This window comes from Dendrobates tinctorius, unplaced genomic scaffold (genome assembly GCF_039654945.1).
Source record: "Dendrobates tinctorius isolate UK_male_01 unplaced genomic scaffold, ASM3965494v1 ptg000030l, whole genome shotgun sequence".
In the NCBI taxonomy this organism is placed as follows: domain Eukaryota; kingdom Metazoa; phylum Chordata; class Amphibia; order Anura; family Dendrobatidae; genus Dendrobates; species Dendrobates tinctorius.
In genome coordinates this window covers 58519621-58540392 of record NW_027361698.1, presented here as the reverse complement: position 1 = coordinate 58540392, position 20772 = coordinate 58519621, and positions in this window count along the sequence as shown.

Sequence of the window (20772 nt, the reverse complement as noted above, 5' to 3'; positions counted from 1 at the left end):
AGTCTGACTCCAAACTCCACTATGGTGAAGACCAAAGAGCTGTCAAAGGACACCAGAAACAAAATTGTAGCCCTGCACCAGGCTGGGAAGACTGAATCTGCAATAGCCAACCAGCTTGGAGTGAAGAAATCAACTGTGGGAGCAATAATTAGAAAATGGAAGACATACAAGACCACTGATAATCTCCCTCGATCTGATGCTCCACGCAAAATCCCACCCCGTGGGGTCAGAATGATCACAAGAACGGTGAGCAAAAATCCCAGAACCACGCGGGGGGACCTAGTGAATGAACTGCAGAGAGATGGGACCAATGTAACAAGACCTACCATAAGTAACACACTACGCCACCATGGACTCAGATCCTGCAGTGCCAGACGTGTCCCACTGCTTAAGCCTGTACATGTCCGGGCCCGTCTGAAGTTTGCTAGAGAGCATTTGGATGATCCAGAGGAGTTTTGGGAGAATGTCCTATGGTCTGATGAAACCAAACTGGAACTGTTTGGTAGAAACACAACTTGTCGTGTTTGGAGGAAAAAGAATACTGAGTTGCATCCATCAAACACCATACCTACTGTAAAGCATGGTGCTGGAAACATCATGCTTTGGGGCTGTTTCTCTGCAAAGGGGCCAGGACGACTGATCCGGGTACATGAAAGAATGAATGGGGCCATGTATCGTGAGATTTTGAGTGCAAACCTCCTTCCATCAGCAAGGGCATTGAAGATGAAACGTGGCTGGGTCTTTCAACATGACAATGATCCAAAGCACACCGCCAGGGCAACGAAGGAGTGGCTTCGTAAGAAGCATTTCAAGGTCCTGGAGTGGCCTAGCCAGTCTCCAGATCTCAACCCTATAGAAAACCTTTGGAGGGAGTTGAAAGTCCGTGTTGCCAAGCGAAAAGCCAAAAACATCACTGCTCTAGAGGAGATCTGCATGGAGGAATGGGCCAACATACCAACAACAGTGTGTGGCAACCTTGTGAAGACTTACAGAAAACGTTTGACCTCTGTCATTGCCAACAAAGGATATATCACAAAGTATTGAGATGAAATTTTGTTTCTGACCAAATACTTATTTTCCACCATAATATGCAAATAAAATGAAAAAAAAACAGACAATGTGATTTTCTGGATTTTTTTTCTCAGTTTGTCTCCCATAGTTGAGGTCTACCTATGATGTAAATTACAGACGCCTCTCATCTTTTTAAGTGGTGGAACTTGCACTATTGCTGACTGACTAAATACTTTTTTGCCCCACTGTATTTAGATTAAAAAAAAAAAAGGCAAAAACAGAAAAAATTTAGGCAAACATACGTAGATTTCAACTACATAGCTAACACATACCTACATAACTTAGGTAATAATAATTTTTTTTTATTTATTAATAGAGTACTATTATTTCAATAGCACTTTACATACATCAGTAATACTGTCCTTCTTGAGGCTCACTATGTAAATATCTTATCCACATAAAAACATAGGTGTGATACATCTATCTACTATAATAAATGCGCTAAGCAGCTTGCGGGTTGTAACAACTTCCGTCCAGTTGTAACTGGTGATGTCACAGCACACCTCTTGCCATGTTAACCCTCAACACACCACTCCTCCTCAACACACACTCCTGTCACCTTTCACTATCTCCACTAACGTCCAGTCGCAGGATTTTAGAATACTCAAGATGGCGTGGCCGCAAGAACATGTCGCCGGCGTGGACAACGTCAGGATTTAGGATGGCGCCGGTGGAAGAAGATGTCTGGGATCGTGGAGCAGCGACGATGACGGTGTGAGTATGAGAGACGGAGTGAGAGAAAGGGTCGTATGTGGAGTGAAAGAGTGAGTGGACGTGAGTGGACATGGTGAAAGGTGAGAGGAGTGTGTGTTGAGGCGGTGTGGTGTGTTCAGGAGGAGTGTGTGTTGAGGGTTCACATGGCAAGAGATGTGTCACTATCCTCCCAATGCGATAGCATCGGGCCTTAATCTACTATAATAAATGCGCTAAGCAGCTTCCAGGTTGTAACAACTTCCGTCCAGTTGTAACTGGTGACGTCACAGCACACCTCTTGCCATGTTAACCCTCAACACACCACTCCTCAACACACACTCCTCTCACCTTTCACTATCTCCACTAATGTCCACTCGCAGGATTTCAGAATACTCAAGATGGCGTGGCCGCAAGAACATGTCGCCGGCGTGGACAACGTCGGGATCAAGGATGGCGCCGGTGGAAGAAGATGTCGGGGAACGTGGAGCAGCGATGATGACGGTGTGAGTATGAGAGACGGAGTGAGAGAAAGGGTCGTATGTGGAGTGAAAGAGTGAGTGGACGTGAGTGGAGATGGTGAAAGGTGAGAGGAGTGTGTGTTGAGGCGGTGTGGTGTGTTCAGGAGGAGTGTGTGTTGAGGGTTCACATGGCAAGAGGTGTGTCACTATCCTGATGCGATAGCATCGGGCCTTAATCTACTATAATAAATGCGCTAAGCAGCTTCCGGATTGTAACAACTTCCGTCCAGTTGTAACTGGTGACGTCACAGCACACCCCTTGCCATGTTAACCCTCAACACACTACTCCTCAACACACACTCCTCTCACCTTTCACTATCTCCACTAATGTCCACTCGCAGGATTTCAGAATACTCAAGATGGCATGGCCGCAAGAACATGTCACCGGCGTGGACAACATCGGGATCCAGGATGGCGCCGGCGGAAGAAGATGTCGGGGATCGTGGAGCAGCGACGATGACGGTGTGAGTATGAGAGACGGAGTGAGAGAAAGGGTCGTATGTGGAGTGAAAGAGTGAGTGGATGTGAGTGGAGATGGTGAAAGGTGAGAGGAGTTTGTGTTGAGGCGGTGTGGTGTGTTCAGGAGGACTGTGTGTTGAGGGTTCACATGGCAAGAGGTGTGTCACTATCCTCCTGATGCGATAGCATCGGGCCTTAATCTACTATAATAAATGCGCTAAGCAGCTTCCGGGTTGTAACAACTTCCGTCCAGTTGTAACCGGTGACGTCACAGCACACCTCTTGCCATGTTAACCCTCAACACACCACTCCTCAACACACACTCCTCTCACCTTTCACTATCTCAACTAATGTCCACTCGCAGGATTTCAGAATACTCAAGATGGCATGGCCGCAAGAACATGTCGCCGGCGTGGACAACGTCGGGATCCAGGATGGCGCCGGCGGAAGAAGATGTCGGGGATCATGGAGCAGCGACGATGACAGTGTGAGTATGAGAGATGGAGTGAGAGAAAGGGTCGTATGTGGAGTGAAAGAGTGAGTGGATGTGAGTGGAGATGGTGAAAGGTGAGAGGAGTGTGTGTTGAGGAAGTGTGTGTGTATTGAGGGTTAACATGGCAAGAGGTGTGTCACTATCCTCTCGATGCGATAGCATCTGGCCTTAATCAAGTATACTATATCTATTGCAGTTCCCTGATCCACCCAGTCAGTGATTTCATCATAGAAGGAAATTAAATTAGTCTGGCATGACTTTTTTTGCTACAAACCCATGCTGACTCAGGTTAATTACTGTGTTATGTAAGTACTTACATACGTGCTGTTTAATAATTTTTTAAAAGATCTTTCCTATTATAGAAATAAGGCTCTCTGGCCTGTAATTTCCTGGCTCCATCATCTTTGCTTTTCAGAAGGTAGGAACAACATTTGTCCTTCCCCAATCTTCTGGGACCTTCTGTACTATGAAAGTGACATCTAATCAACCTTGCTGTGTTTGATTGAATCTGAGCAGAAAGTTTCACCCTGTACACTTCAGAATTCATCTGGATGCTTCTGTCTTCAATTACATCATCAATAAACACTAGTGACCCAGTATCACTGGAAGCCTTGCATGCCCATACCATCACACTGCCTCCACCATGTTTTAAAGAGGATGTGGTGTGCTTCAGATCATGAGCCTTTCTAAGACTTCTCCATACTTTCCTCTTCCCATCATTCTGGTACAGTTGATTTTAGTCCAAAAAATGCTTTTTCTCTTTTCAAGAACTGATCTGGCTTGTTTAGATGGGTTTTGAAAGCATCTAATCTGACCTTTCAATTTATAAGGCTGACTATGGGTTAGCTCCTTGTGGTGAACTCTCTTTATTTGCTCTCATGAAGTCTTCTCTTTATGGTATACTTAGATAGTGAAACACCTACTTCCTGAAGAGTGTTCATCATGTGGATAGATGTTGTGAATTAGTTTTTCTTAACCATGGAAAGTATTCTAGGATCATTTACCATTGCAATCTTCTGTGGAATCCAAGCTTGTTTGATTTCCCAAAACCTCACCAGTGCACTTTTTTAGCAGAATGTACCAAACTATTTTTAAACACACCTAAATTTTCTGCTGTGTGGCTGATTGATTACTTCTCTTTTTCAGCCGAATCATGGCCTTTTTCTATTCCACTAAGAGCCCATGTCCAAAAGATTCTGTTAGGCGTCGGATTTCTGTCGCTGAACAGCAAGAATCCCAAGCCTTACTTCCAGCGGTCTCCCATTCCTCTCCAGTCGCAGAGGAGGTTGCTCAGCAAACTCGTCGGTCCAGGCGCTCTGCCCAGACCAGCTCCGTGGGTTTGCTTGCTGCTGCCACCTCTGGCGCAGCTATGACAATACATGCTGCCCAGCAGCGAGATTCTCCAGGGACTAAGTCCCCATGTCGGGCCACTGAGCATGCCCGTGGAGAGATCTCCCATTGGAGATCGAAGGTCACGTGCTCAGGTCCTGCTCCTGTTCGGATTGGCCCATCCGAGAAGCCAGGAAGGTCCCGGACGCTCGCGGCTATAAAAAGTTTGCATGGAAGCTCGGCCATGCGCTAGGATAAGACTGTATTTACAGACTATGTGGAGTGAGTGATGTATGCACACATGAATGTCTCTGGTGAATGACTCATTAAGAAACCCCTACCCTTGGTACGCATGTGTTGTGCAGCCTAGCCTGCTAGCGCCCAGTCTTAGGCATAGGTAGGACAGAGGATGAGTCAGGCATCAGTCCTCACCAGGGACTCGGCACGCCTCAGTGCACATGCTCCATAGCCAGCATTTATAGCGGCGTTCGAAGTAGTGACACCGCGCGTTCAGTGGGCCTAGAAGGACTCTAACCCCCCCGTGTCCTTGGGGTAGAGTTCTGTGGCTGTACACTGTGCGCTCTTTTGGCCGGGCTCTGTGCATTAGCAGCGGTTGTGCGGCTCTGGGCATTAGCAGAGTTCGCCCCTGTTCACATTGGGTGACGTAACCCACGTGTGACTGGTTTCACACCGCTTAATTCTTCCACCACTACTTAGCAGAGGTGTACCACCTCTGCACGGTGGACCCCGGGCTGCGAACGCACCTACTATTATTTTATAATTTGGTGCGTTCCACCAGCCCTAACAAATTCCATGTTTTGAGTTCATGGCAAAAGCTTCCAAAAGCAAATGCCACACCTGGTATGAGGTCCAGACCTTTTATCTGCTTAATTGATGATGAATTAATAAGGGAATAGTCCATGCAGCCCATTAATATAAAGAGCTTTTGCAATTATTATCAAATTACTTTTATTCCCTTTAAATAGATGCAGCTACATATTACAGAGCTGTAATGCCTAAACCCTTACTCCAATTAGGATCCCATATTGATTATATAACTGTATCTTGAATATGTTTTGGTAAACAGCTAAAATGCCAAAACTTGTCACTGTGCAAATATTTCTGGATCTGACTGTATAGCAGCGGAATCAGGACACATATACAGATATATCGATAGATAGATAGATATATCGATAGATAGATAGATAGATAGATAGATAAATAGATAGAGAGATAGATAGATAGATAGATATTGTCAAAAATAGTCAAAAGATGTTATAAAAGTGATTTACTTTAATTAATTACCTACAAATGTGATAGTGGAGTATTTGATAAATTATAGAACACCAGTTTTCAGCAAGCAGAAAAGGTTTCTTGCATTTTGCAAAGTATGTAAGTGCCTCAAAGTTGTAAATGCACGTCTGATTTCTTCCCAATGTGTCGGCTTGAATCTTAGAGATATAGAATAGCTAGATGATTGATCAATCACAGTGAAATAGAAGCTACAAGAAAGTCATCTTCCCCTCAGTTCTTTAAAGGATCAGGATGATTACAAAAATAAAGTGCATCAAATCAGATTTCATCTTTTATACAGGGTCACACAGCATTATGAAGCTGAAGACTCCAAAAAAGTCTATTCACCGTGTTCTGAAAGTTAGACATCAACTGTACGACTTAGGTAATGCTAAAAGTGAATTAGTAAAAAAAAAGTCTGCCAATCCAATAGATATAAATAGGACCAGCCAACAATCTAATCTGTATGTGGAGTAATTAATACTGATTTATGACTAGAGCAGTACAATTCTCAAAGATGCATGTAAATATCCGGACCAAGACAAAATGGCTAGGTAGCAAACCCTCTGGCACACAGCAACTGTGGTACAAGATGTCTAATTTTATCAAATTAGCCTGGTAAGTGGCAAACATGGCATATGCTCTGTAGAACCCGCAGGGTTTTATATAATTAAAAATACTGTATATAAGAAAAAAAAATACATCTATGCTATGTAATCATGGTGATTTTTAGAGATAGACAAACCCGAACAGTAAATAAATAATGAAATAAAAAACATTGTGGGCTCCTCTGTATTTTTGATAACCAGCCCAGCAAAACTGACTGCTGGGGGCTGCAACCCTCAGCTGTCAGCTTCAGTAAGGCTGGTTATCAAAAATAGAGGTGTCCCAACTCCGATTTTTCTAATTATTTATATAAATAATTTAAGAAAACGGCTTGGAGTAACCCCATTTATAGACACCTCTACATTACTAAGTGTTGGGCTTGATGTCACCGGACAATGCAAAGGTGACATCATCAGTACAATTATGAATCCCACTTGGAGCTGGACAAAGCGCCAGAATTGGTGCATCTAATAGATGTCCCTTTGTTAAGGTTGCGGATGGCACTAAATATAAAATATGAGAAAGTGCGATCTCAACCCAGGGTCCACCGTGCAGAGATGGTATACTGCTGCTATGTAATGGTGGAGTACTAATTAAACACTGCGGGAAACTGCTGACCCGGTGTGTACGGGAGCGAACTCTATTACTACCCAGAGCCACAGTAACAGATGCCGGAGCCTGTTACAGGACTCAGCGGAGTGAGCGCTAGTGTACAGCCTAAGGACTCAGCCCCAAAGATGCTGGGTTAGATTCCTTCTAGATCACTAGCACTCGGCGCCGCAACTGCAGTGCCAGGAAGAAACTGAAAGGAAGATAAAGCAGACCAAGTGAGCACAGCACCGCTCTGGCGGACGCCGCTTACCACCCAAACTTAGGGCTAGGAAAGTGCACGTATTGCGCACGGCGCCACACTGATGGTTGCTGCTTGATGCAGTATAGTAGTGCCTTGTGCTGGATGGCACAGTTTGAAGCTAAGTGTGGTGCAGAGGACTGCATGCACCATGGCACATAGGCAATGCCACCTGTAGGCACTGACTTATCTCCAATACCCTATACACATGCACAACCAGAGCGATGGAGTCTTAATGAGTCAGTCACCAGAAAGCATACATCCATATTCACACACACAACTGAAAAATACTGTCTATACTAGCGCATGGCTGAGCGACCATGCAAGCCTTTTATAGCAGCATCCTTCTGGGACCTTCCTGATGGTCCAATCCGAGCTGGAGAAGGACCTGAGCATGTGACCTCTGATCTCCAAAGAGAGATTGGCCCACGGGCATGCTCAGTAGACTGAAAGGAGGACTTAGTCCTTAGCTCGCTGCTGATCAGCATGCATTGCTATAGCTGGACCAGAGGTGGCAGCAGCAACCAAACCCATAGTGCTAGTCTGAGCAGAGCATCGGGATCGACGAGTCTGCTGAGAAGCCTCCTCTGCGGCCGGAGAGGAATGGGAAACTGCTGAAGGCAAGGCTCGGGATTCCTGCTGTGCATCGACAGGAACCCGACACCTAACACCCTTTTCTAGGCAGCTGCGTGCTGCTATTTTTAGGCTGGGGGTCTATATCCATTTGTCCCTTACCAGCCTGAGAATACTAGACACCAGCTGTCTGCTTTACCAAGGCTGGTTGTTAAAAATAAGTGGGACCTCGCGCCGTTTTTAAATTATTTATTTAAATAATTTAAAAAAACAGAGTGAGGACTAGTGTTGAGCATTCCGATGCCGCAAGTATCGGGTATCGGCCGATATTCACGGTATCGGATTTCCGATATTGAGTTCCGATACTTTTAGCATATCGAATATCGGAATCGGAAGTTCCCATAATGCTAGGAGCCAGTTTGATTTGATTCAGCCAATGACAATCCTCAGAAGTATGGGCACATCCTGTTAGGCATGTAGGCATGTTAATTAATGGCATGGCTGTGATTGGCTGTTGAAATGATGTCATGATGCACTATAAAAGCCGCCGCCGCCATTTCGGGTTCACTCTGCTTTGAATTCAGTTAGGGACAGGCTGCTGTTCAAGACTGTGAGAGACAGTTAGAGATAGCGTTTTTCAAAATAATATTGTGCTTTACCCATGCTACATAATCAACCACTGTAGCTTTATTTTGCCTTGCAGCAGTGTTCACAGCTGTCTGCAAGGTCTGTGTGAGTGCAGCTCACGCTGTGTAGTGTGTCCTGCAGCCACGTCTGGTTGTAGGCCGCTCAGTGTGTATCACTGCCTCATACATATTTTTCTTTTTTTGCTGCACATTTTTCATTCTCCTATTAGTGTGTATCCATCCGTATCCATCTACATTGGTTGGTTGCAAACACTATAGGAGTAGACAGCAGAGCCTCTCTGCAGCCTTTCAGTGCTAGTGCCCAGTTTTCTGCACTGTTCACGGCTGTCTGAGAGGTCTCTGTGTGTGAGTGCAGCTCACGCTGTTGTGTGTCCTGCAGCTACGTCTGGTTGTAGGCCGCACAGCGTGCGTCACTGCCTCACACATTTTTCTTTTATTGCAGCTCATTTTTCATTTTCCTATAAGTGTGCATCCATCCGTATCCATATACGTTGGTTGCAAACACTATAGGATTAGACAGTGGAGCCTTTCTACAGCCTTTCAGTGCTAGTGCACACTTATCTACACTGTTCACGGCTGTCTGAGAAGTCTCTGTGTGTGAGTGCAGCTCACGCTGTAGTGTGTCCTACAGTTACGTCTGGTTGTAGGCCGCTCAGCATGCGTCACTGCCTCATACATATTTTTCTTTTATTGCAACTCATTTTTCATTCTCCTATTAGTGTGCATTCATCCGTATCAATCTACATTGGTTGGTTGCAAACACTATATAGGAGTACATAGAGGAGCCTTTTTTCTGGCTTGTGCACTTCAGCTGCAGCCAGATTAGTATTACCCTATTTTTTGGAGCCTCATCTTTTGCATTGTAGGTTACCTTCCTGCATTGTAATAGCTCCAAAAAGTTTGTGATACTATCGCTTTCAAATCTTTGGTCACATCCTTTTTCTTTTTTTGAAAAAAAAAACAAAATAAAGTTCACCAAACACTACATTTGACAGTTGTGTAGGCCACATTAGCTCATATTAAAGTGTAGTCCACACACACACTTTATAAAATTAGTGTTTCTTATACCTGTTAGCAGCTGTTCAGGAATAAGCTCACTAAGCCCCCCTTTGTACTTTTCTGCCTATCTTTCTCAGTCTAGCAAGATGAAGAAGGCAGGGAGTAAGGCACGTGGGTGTGGAGTTTCAGCAGGGAGAGGACGTGGGGATTCTGCAGGGAGAGGACGTGGGGATTCTATGCCTGCTGCGGGCACCAGTGAGTCAGCATCCCCCAGTTTTAGCAGGCAACAGTCCTTTATGCGCAGCTTTGTATGACCTCGCCGTACTCCACTGCTGCGGGAGGAACAAATTGAAGCAGTTGTCAGATGGATGGCAGCTAACGCATCGACTTCAATGACTTCCACATCCTCTCAGGGCAAGAGCACTGAAGAGCAACCATATGTCTCTTCACCACCTGCCAAAGTGCCCAGGCAGTCAGAGAGCCCTGGACAGGAGCCATCACAGTCTCTACTTCTGTTCTCTAAATCTGTTGGCTTGGAAAGAGGGGGCCAGCCAAGCAGCATTCAAGAATGTGAAGAAGAGGGAGTATGCAGTGATGTGCCACTGCTTTGACCCTCTGAATCTGAAGAGGTGGGTGGGCCAGTGCCTATGGTCAGCACACCTCAGTACGCATCAGATGATGACGAGACTCAGGTGCCACTTTCTGGTGCGTACAGTGCTGGCGAGACTACCCAGGGGAAGTAGGTGTTTGAAGAGGGGAGTGTAGATGATGAGGTCCTTGACCCTTCATGGCATGAGGAACAGGAAGGTGGTGGGAGCAGCTCTGAGGAAGAGATTCCCCGAATGGCCAAAACAGGAGGGAGAGGGAGGGGGCAGACTTGGTTGCCTGTAGCCTCCACTTTGGCACCCGTTAGGAGCATTCCTCTTCCAAAAGCCAAAACGGGCGCTCCCAAGACTTACAGTGCGTGGTCCTTTTTTGACACAGTTGCAGATGACCTTTGCTTTGTCAAATGCAAGCTGTGTCATCAGAAAGTCAAAAGAGGGAAAAATGTCAGCAACCTCAATACCACAAATATGTGGAAACATGTGCGGGCCAAGCACGTGGTGGAGTTAGAGACACACTGAAGACGTAGGCCAACGTACAGCACCACCTACCACCTCTTCAGCTCATGTTGTAGCTTCTTCCTCCAGCTCACACACAGCTGGTTCGGCTTCCTCACAGGATCGCCATGGAAGAACCTCTGGCACTGTTGTCCGGAGACCCAGTGACATTCCACCCACAGCACCACATTCCCGTTCATCCTCACACTCCCAGGCCACTCTACAGCCATCAGTAGCACAGGCATGGGAGAAAAGGCGGCCATACTCGGCAAACCATCCCCGAGCACAGTCTCTGAATGCTGTCATTGCCAAATTACTGGCCCTTGAAATGCTCTCATTCAGGCTGGTGGAGACTGACACCTTCCGGAACTTCATGGCATTGGCAGTCCCACAATACACCGTGCCCAGCCGCTTTTATTTCAGCAGGCAAGCCGTCCCTGCCCTGCAAAAGCATGTGGAGGGAAAAATTAAACATGCGCTACTAAACGCCCTCAGTAGCAAGGTCTACCTGACCACCGATGCGTGGACCAGTAACCATGGACAGGGACGATACCTTTCCCTCACTGCCCATAGGGTCAATGTTGTGGAGCCGGGTACAGATCTGGAGAGTGGCGCTCTACGTGTTCTGCCAACTCCAAGGATTGCAGGAATCCAGTCTGTACACATTGACTCCTCCTCATACTCCAGTTCCTCAGAATCAGCGCTGCATGAGCCTGTTGCGGCCGATAAGAGCACAGCCAGGGCCAAACGTCAACAGGCCATACTGAAATTAATTTCTTTGGGGAATCGAAGCAACACAGCACAGGAACTCTGGAATGCCATCAAGGAGGAGAGCTACTCTTGTAGCTTCTGCTACCCATCCGGGTTCCAGCACTGTCAGCTGGTTCTTGGCAGTGTCTTTGGCATGGGTACTCCCTCCTGCCCAGCTTGGGTCCAGCACACCTGCTGTTTCCGGGTAGTGTTAATGTCACTTTGCCACCAATACGCTGTCCTGTCGAGTTGCGGTCGGGTTAGCCAAGCCTATGGTGCCTGCTGTTTAGGTGCTTCCTATGTGGGCTGCGGGTTCTGGTAATAAAGGCTGGTTCCGTAGTGCCAATAGGACAAGCACCCCCTGTAGGACTGTGGTTTTCAGTAACTGCGGCAGGCTCGTGGCCTTGCAACTTTGTTTTTCATGGGTACCTTCTGCTACCCATCCGGGTTCCTGCACCGTCAGCCGGTTCTCGGCAGTGCCTTTGGCGTAGGTGCCTCCTTCTCAGTATCAGAGTTCCAGCAACATCTACTGGTCCGTGGTAGTGCTTTCTAGCACAGGTACCTGCTGCTTAGTAACCGTGCTCCAGCTCCGTCAGCTGGTCCACGGTTGTGCCATTGGCTCTTGGTCCTTCTGCTGCTCCTCCGGGTTCCAGCACAGTCAGCTGGTCCTCAATAGTTCCATTTGCTCTTGTTCCTTCTGCTAACCATCTGGGTTCCAGCACCTTCAGCTGGTTCTCGGCAGTGCCTTTGGCTGAGGTGCCTCCTTCTCGGTATCTGAGTTCCAGCAACGTCTGCTGGTCCTTGGTAGTGCTTTCTAGCAAAGGTACCTCCTGCTTAGTAACCGTGTTCCAGCACCGTCAGCTGGTCCACGGTTGTGCCATTGGCTCTTGTTCCTTATGCTGCCCCTCTGGGTTCCAGCACCGTCAGCTGGTCCTCGCTAGTTCCATTTGCTCTTGTTTCTTCTGCTAACCATCCGGGTTCCAGTACCCTCAGCTGGTTCTCAGCAGTTCCTCAGCCTTCTTGTACCTTCTGCTACTTTTCCAAGTTCGATCTTGTGGAAATGGTTTTTGTATCTCACTCTGGATCTCGCTGACGACGACCTTGAAGACGACGACCCTGAAGACCACACCAAAGAAGACCAAAAAGATGACCCTGAAGAAGATGACCAAGAGGACAAAGAACATGAAGACAACCACCAAGATGCAGAACAACAAGAGACAGAAGACCAAGATGCAGAAAAACCAAAAGCAGAAGAACATTAAGCATAAGACTAAAAATCAGAGCAAATGATATTATCTAAATTATAAGCAGAAGAAGACTAAGCAGTGTATGGGGGTGAGTTTGTTCCTCCTCGTGGTGCCCCTGGAAAATGCCTGCTGCTGCAGGCCAAACTGAACGCGGACAAATCCTGTTGTAAATCTTTTGTAACAGACAGAACGGAAGGTGTAATCTTCAAACTTTTATAGATAACAACTACAGGAATGACTGTCACAAATAAGAATATGATGAAGAAGAAGAATAGGAAGAAGATGAAGAAGTAGGATATGAAGAAGAATAATAGTTGAATAAGAAGAATATGAAGAATGTAAAAAAAAAGAATAATAGGAAGAAGGTGAAGAAGAAGAAGATGAATAAGGTGAAGAAGAAGTTGATGAAAAAGATGCTGATGCTGCTGAGGATCATGAAGGAGAAAGTGTGGGAGAAGTAAAAAAGAAGGCGAAGAGCATGGAAGTAGTGAAACATACATATCTGACAAAAAAAAGAGGTTAACATAGTCAATATCTTTGTAAATCCGAACGTCTTAAGAAAAAAAAATTATTCCTGCTATTCCATTTGATTGGGCTAAACCTCTATGCCTTTAATGTCTCCTCCACCTCCCCCAATACATTCTACATTATTCTTAGTTGTTATTCTTCATGGAGAATTAACCAACAAGGAAAGAAAGGTTTTTTTTTAAATCCTATATTTTGGTCCCATTGACTTGAATGGGATTTCCGGGATCGGAATCAGCGATACCCGATACTTTTTGGATATCGGCCGATCCGATATTTCTCAATATCAGACGGTATCACTCAACACTAGTGAGGACACCTTTATTCTTGATAACCAACCTTGCTAACACAGACTGCTGAGGATTACAGCCCCAGCTGCCATTTGTGCCTGGCTGATTATCAAAAATACAGGGGAACCCACGTCTTTTTTTATAATTTTTTTTATTTAGAGCGTAGGTGTTGGCTGATGAATACTGCCATCAGCCACTCCTGCTCTCGCTGTTATTAGCGGCAGCAGGTGTAGTCTGATCGGAACAGTAGTCCCATCAGCCCACGCCATTGACGGAAGGTAAACTTTATGTGTTCGATCACAGCTGTGGTCTCACGCTGTCATTTAACAGCGTGGGAACTGCAGCTTTCTGACCAGCAGAAATGATTTTAGTGCCGATCAGAAGCAAAGTTTTCCACATGGTCATGCACATGACAAACACTGAATGTTAGGGCCCCTCATTTAAGTGAATGGTGTAAGGGTTCCGGTTCAGGTCTGGGTACTCTTCTGTTACCCGAGCCCGAACTTTTAATAACTGTTTGGCCAAACACACCAGATAATAAACTGAATATGTAGTCAAATTAAATACATGGAAAAGGAAAAATAAATTTGGTACTACACCGATACTGAAATAAGGGCTTTGCAGTAGTCCACTTGAAAGGAGTAGTGGTAAAACATGTGCAGTGCTGCTGCTTTAATTTCAATGGGACTGAGGGACATAACTAAGTGTTGGAATCTACATCTGAAACCACACTTTAGTAACCAGAACAGAGAATATTTGCAAAGAAAAACTCTCTCCCTGTAGTAGAAGACTTATCTAAGAGCTATATAATGTATACCCAGGTATAGTGGGTGTATTGCCCTTTGTTAGAAGAAAGTAGTGCCTGATTGGGTGAATAACCTTATGCATCACAATGCTTAGGTAGGGGTGAAAGTGGGTCAACTTATGAACACTGTGAATTGCCACATCAGGTGATTCTTAGCACTTTTAACCCCTTTACCCCCAAGGGTGGTCTGCACGTTCATGACTGAGCCAATTTTTAGAATTCTGACCATTGTCCCTTTATGAGGTTATAACTCTTGAACGCTTCAACGGATCTAGGCGATTCTGAGTTTGTTTTCTCGTGACATATTGGACTTCACTTTAGTGGTAAAATTTTTTTACTATAACTTGCGTTTATTTATGAAAAAAAACAGAAATATGGCGAAAATTTGAATTTTTTTGCCCCTAAAAAAGAGAAATATGTGACACAAAATAGTTACTAAATAACATTTCCCGCATATCTACTTTACATCAGCACAATTTGGGAAACAACATTTTTTTTGTAAGAAGTTATAAGGGTTAAAAGTTGACCAGCGATTTCTCATTTTTACAACAAAACTTACAAAACCATTTTTTTTAGGGACCACCTCACATTTCAAGTCACTTTGAGGGGTCTATATGGCAGAAAATACCCAAAAGTGACACCATTCTAAAAACTACACCCCAGAAGCTACTCAAAACTACATTCAAGAAGTTTATTAACCCTTCAGGTGCTTCACAGGAGCAGAAGCAACGTGGAAGGAAAAAATGAACATTTAACTTTTTAGTCACAAAAATGATATTTTAGCAACAATTTTTTTATTTTCCCAAGGGTAACATGAGAAATTGGACCGCAAAAGTTGTTGTCCAATGTGTCCTGAGTATGCTGATACCCAATATGTGGGGGGAACCACTGTTTGGGCACATGACAGTGCTCAGAAGGGAAGGAGCCCCGTTTGACTTTTTCAACCTAAAATTGGCTGGAATTGAGATCGGACGCCATGTCGCGTTTGACGAGCGTCTGATGTGCCTAATCAGTGGAAACCCCCCACAAGTGACCCCATTTTGGAAACTAGACCTCCTAAGGAACTTCTCTAGATGTGTGGTGAGCACTTTAAACCCCCAAAGGCTTCACAGAGGTTTATAACGCCTGGGCGTGAAAATAAAAAATCATATTTTTTCCACAAACATAATCATTTAGTCCCCAATATTTTGTTTTCCAAGGGTAACAGGAGAAATTGGACACAAAGGTTATTGTCAAATTTGTCCTGAGTATGCTGATACCCAATATGTGGGGGGGAACCACTGTTTGGGCACATGGCAGGGCTCAGAAGGGAAAGAACCCCGTTTGACTTTTTCAACCAAGCTGATTGGCTGAAACATTGAGAAACTGCGATTGGCTGTTCAGAATTGAACAGCCATTCACAGCGCTCTGGATGCCGGGGGGGGTGGAATCGCAGCCCGGGAGGCCGACGCCATCTTCTGTAAGGTGAGATGGCGTCAGAATTTTAATGCGATCACCTCGACCTTAATCGCGGTATCGCATTAAAGGGCCCGACGTACTATCCCGTCCACGGTCATACGGGCCCGGGTACCGTGGATGGGATAGTACGTCGGATGTCAGAAAGGGGTTAAAGAAGCATGCCTCCCATCAAAATTTTTATTCTTTTAATATATTGCAATCATTATAATATATAGCCCTGTGTACTTACAAATATTGCTCATTTTGGTTTTCTACCCAGCTAATTCTTCTTTTTCTATTAGGTCCATGACATCATGTGATTGCAAACTGACTAGCTGAATCCATCTAAGCTCTATGTATAAACATGAGGTCAATTTTCTCTGCACAAGTCATGAGTCACTGCAAAGTCTATGGTAGGCGGATGAGAGGAGCTGTTGGGTCAGAATTTGAAGAGGGGAATGAGTAAAACAGGGACAAGATACTTCCTGTTTCTACATAGAAAAGAGAAGAATTAACTGGAATAAAATAAAATAATGTTATTCGAGTGCGCTCTTGTGCTAATAGAGTATCTTTGCAGTGCTTAAATACTATGTTAGAGTTGCCATGGCTGCATATCTCGCAGCAGTTGAGCAGCCACACTTATAACCTCCCTCCTGCTGGCAGTGAGAGCAGAATAGTCCCCACTGTCAGAAAGGATCTGCAGCAGGATAAACAGCTGTGGTGCAGTTATGTCAAGTACAGTATCCATTCTCCAATCAGGTGTACATGGTAGATACAATTTTTACTGTCCATAGCTCAGACTGAGAAACTCAGTAGAAATGGATATAACTAAAGTTGGTTTCACATTTGCGTATGTGTGCGCAGCGTTTGATCCGCATAGATCTGCATGCGTCATGCGTACATATATTTACCATAGTGTGCACAGAGATATGCGTTTGCATGCTTTTGCGTACGCATGTGTCATTTCGCGGTGTGCAGCGGTGCACGGCGAACGCAACAAATGTTGCATTTTTTGAGGCATCAAAAATGCGTCAAATATGCGCATGCGGATTAGTGTGTAAAAAAACGCATTACTGTCTATGGGAACACATTGGTATGCAAGGACATGCATACGCATGCGTTCAATACACATGCGTTATTCAAAATACACATAGAAATCCCATGAGACACGCCCATTTTTTGTCTGGTGTCATATCAAACGCATGCTCATTAACAACTCAAATGCATGCAAAAACGCATACAAACGCATGCACATGCAGCGTTTTTTCCCATCATGCGTAATATGATGTGCATAAACAAAGCTGTGTAAACAAGCGCTTTGCATGCGTTTGCGCTTGCGGATGATACGCTGTGGGCTAAAACGCTAAGGTGAACCTAGCCTAAGTAGAATATGGGGGGAGGTAGTGAGGTCCTGTGACAGTAGCAATGACTAAGGGTTAAATTGCTCATAGGCTTCCCAGTTGATATCTAAGGTTGCAGCCAAACAGCAATGGACAGCTCCTTTATTTCTGAAAAGCATTGCTGGAAAGGCACTGGCGTGCCAGAATGATGGTTACAGTGACTGAGTTGACTACAGATGCACCAAATGGAGAATTGCGGTTTCGAAAAAGAAGTCTCCCACTCTATGTTGCATTCTCAAATCCAAACCATCAAAGAAGACCGGTTTGGACAGTAGAGCTGATTGCTGTAAATCAATGGTGAAATATTGCAAGAGAGGAGGAGTCTCCCACTCATATACAATAAGTATCATTGCCCTTGTAGCAGGAAAGTTCCCCATGGTACGGATAGACACTAAGCTAATTGTCTGTAAATAGTGGATGTGGTCTTTATCACAGAACTACTGAATGAACTACAGTATTGGGGAGATGTAATGTGTATTTGCTGATTGTTTTTGTAAGGGTGGTGTGGTCTCTCATATTCCTAAATTGTAATTAGTAATCTAAAGCAATGTGGGTGACGAACAGCCATAATAGTACTGCTAGATGGGTACAGTGGCATGAAAAGCTCCCTTGTATTTAGTGGGTGGCACTTAATTTATGCATGACTAAGCGCTATATGTGGGTTCTTAAAGTTTGATCTCTCTCTCTCTGGTGGAAGGGGTCACCCCTGAACCAGCTGTGACCTGAGCTTTATACTAGAGCTGGTAGAAGTGCCAACCTGCAACACAAACTCACTACAGTCATGGCCAAAAGTTTTGAGAATGACACAAATATTATATTTTCACATGATCTGCTGGCCTCTGGTTTTTATGTGTGTTTGTCAGATGTTTTTACCACATACAGAAATATAATTGCAATCATATTATGAGTAGCAAAAGGTTATATTGACAGTTAGAATGAGTTAATGCAGCAAGTCAATATTTGCAGTGTTGACCCTTCTTCTTCAGGACCTCAGCAATTCTCCCTGGCATGCTCTCAATCAACTTCTGGATCAAATCCTGACTGATAGCAGTCCATTCTTGCAAAATCAATGCTTTTATTTTGTCTGAATTTGAAGATTTTTGTTTGTCCACCCGTCTCTTGATGATTGACCACAAGTTCTCAATGGGATTAAGATCTGGGGAGTTTCCAGGCCATGGTCCCAAAATCTCTATGTTTTGTTCCCTGAGCCATTTAGTTATGCTTTATGGCAAGGTGCTCCATCATGTTGAAAAAGGCATTGTTGATCGCCAAACTGCTCTTGGATGGTTGGGAGAAGTTGCTCTTGGAGGACATTCTGGCACCGTTCTTTATTTATGGCTGTGTTTTTAGGCAAGACTGAGAGAGAGCCCATTCCCTTGGCTGAGAAGCCACCCCACACATGAATGGTTTCAGGATGCTTGACAGTTGGCATGAGACAAGACTGGTGGTAGCGCTCACCTGGCCTTCTCCGAATAAGCCGTTTTCCAGATGTCCCAAACAATCGAAAAGGGGATTCATCAGAGAAAATGACTTTACCCCAGTCCTCAGCAGTCCACTCCCTGTACCTCTTGCAGAATATCAGTCTGTCCATGATGTTTTTTCTGAAGAGAAGTGGCTTCTTTGCTGCCCTCCTTGAGACCAGGCCTTGCTCCAAGAGTCTCCACCTCACAGTGCGTGCAGATGCACTCACACCTGCCTGCTGCCATTCCTGAGCAAGCTCTGTACTGCTGGTAGCCCGATCCCACAGCTGAAACACTTTTAAGAGACGGTCCTGGCACTTACTGGTCTTTCTTGGGTGCCCTGGAGCCTTTTTGGCAACAAGGGAACCTCTCTCCTTGAAGTTCTTGATGATGCGATAGATTGTTGACTGAGGTGCAATCTTTCTAGCTGCGATACTCTTCCCTGTTAGGCCATTTTTGTGCAGTGCAATGGTGACTGCACGTGTTTCTTTAGAGATAACCATGGTTAACAGAAGAGAAACAATGATGCCAAGCACCAGCCTCCTTTTAAAGTGTCCAGTGGTGTCATTCTTACTTAATCATGACAGATTGATCTCCAGCCCTGTCCTCATCAACACCCACACCTGTGTTAATGGAGCAATCACTGAAACGATGTTAGCTGGTCCTTTTAAGGCAGGGCTGCAATGATGTTGAAATGTGTTTTGGGGGATAAAGTTAATTTTCTAGGCAAATATTGACTTTGCAAGTAATTGCTGTTAAGCTGATCACTCTTTATAACATTCTGGAGTATACGCAAATTGCCATTAGAAAAAATGAAGCAGTAGACTTTGTAAAAATTAATATTTGTGTCATTCTCTAAACTTTTGGCCATGACTGTATAGTTAAATGTGGCTAGGAAGAGGCAAATGTCAAAGTGCTTATCTTTCCATATGATTGTAGAGGTGCTGAAGCACTGTTTTTTTATCAAGAGATTATATTGCTGTATTTTGTTGTGAGACGTTCTGTACCAGCAGGGCCAGACTAGCCATCTGGCAGTTCTGGAAAATGCCAGATGGGCTGGTCCTGTAGTGGGCCACATTGCCTGCTGCACTGTTAATAGTATTGGTATCCACAGGGTGCCGATACTATTGACAATTGTGACAGAGCACAGAGCCACTGGCTGAATCACTTATTCAGGCAGGCTGTTGGCATACCTGCTGCCGGGGGCCTGCCAGAGGCTGGCACACGCAGGTTACGTCAGTGGTGCAATTACTTTACTGCATCACTCTGCCAGCATCCGCAGAAAGACCAGACAGAAGAGACGAAGATCACTGCAGAGGGTGAGGAGCAAGGATGAGGTGAGCATAAGGATTTTATTTTATTTTTGAGGGTCTGTGGAGGGTCATCATACTTTTTGGGGGGCTGTTTTGGAGAACCAGCTTACTATATGGAGTTTATTTGAGAGGACCTTCATAGTATATGGGGACTGTTAGGGGGGACCATCATATTATATAGGGTGCTGGTTGGGGGACCATCATATTACTATATATGGAGGACTGTGGGGTGGACCACCATGCTATATAGAGTGCTGTTTGGATAATCATACTGTATGGGGTGCTGTGGGGTGTCCACTTTTCTATATAGGATGCTGTTTTGGGCCACATCATACTATAAAGGGGGCTGTGGGGTGGACCACCATATTATATAGGGTGCTTTTTGGTGGGACATCATACCATATATGGGGCTGTGAGTTGGACCACCATACTATATAGGGTGTTGTTGGGGGGCATCATACTATATATGGGTCTGTTGGTCAGAATCATCATACTATAAGGGGGCTGTTTGGGAGCACTATTATACTGTGTGAGGAGCTGTTGGGGAACCATCATACTATACAGGGGTTTATAGGGGATCTTCAGAATGTGTGGGGGCTTTGGTGGACATTATACAATTTGGAAGTCTATGGGATACATTATAAAAAATGGGGAACTGTGGTGACCTTCATATTGTATGGGGTGATTATGGAGGAAATCAAACTAAATGGGGTGGTTATGTGGGACAGCATACTTTATATAGGTGTCTGTGGTGCACCTCATACTGTATATTTGGGCTGTGGTGAATACCATAATATATAGGGGGTGGTATTGACCATCCTACTGTGTTTGGTACTTTGGAGCATCATACTTCGTATAGGGTTTGTGGGGTCATCCTACCATGTGGGGGCATAAAACATTATGGGGATCATGAC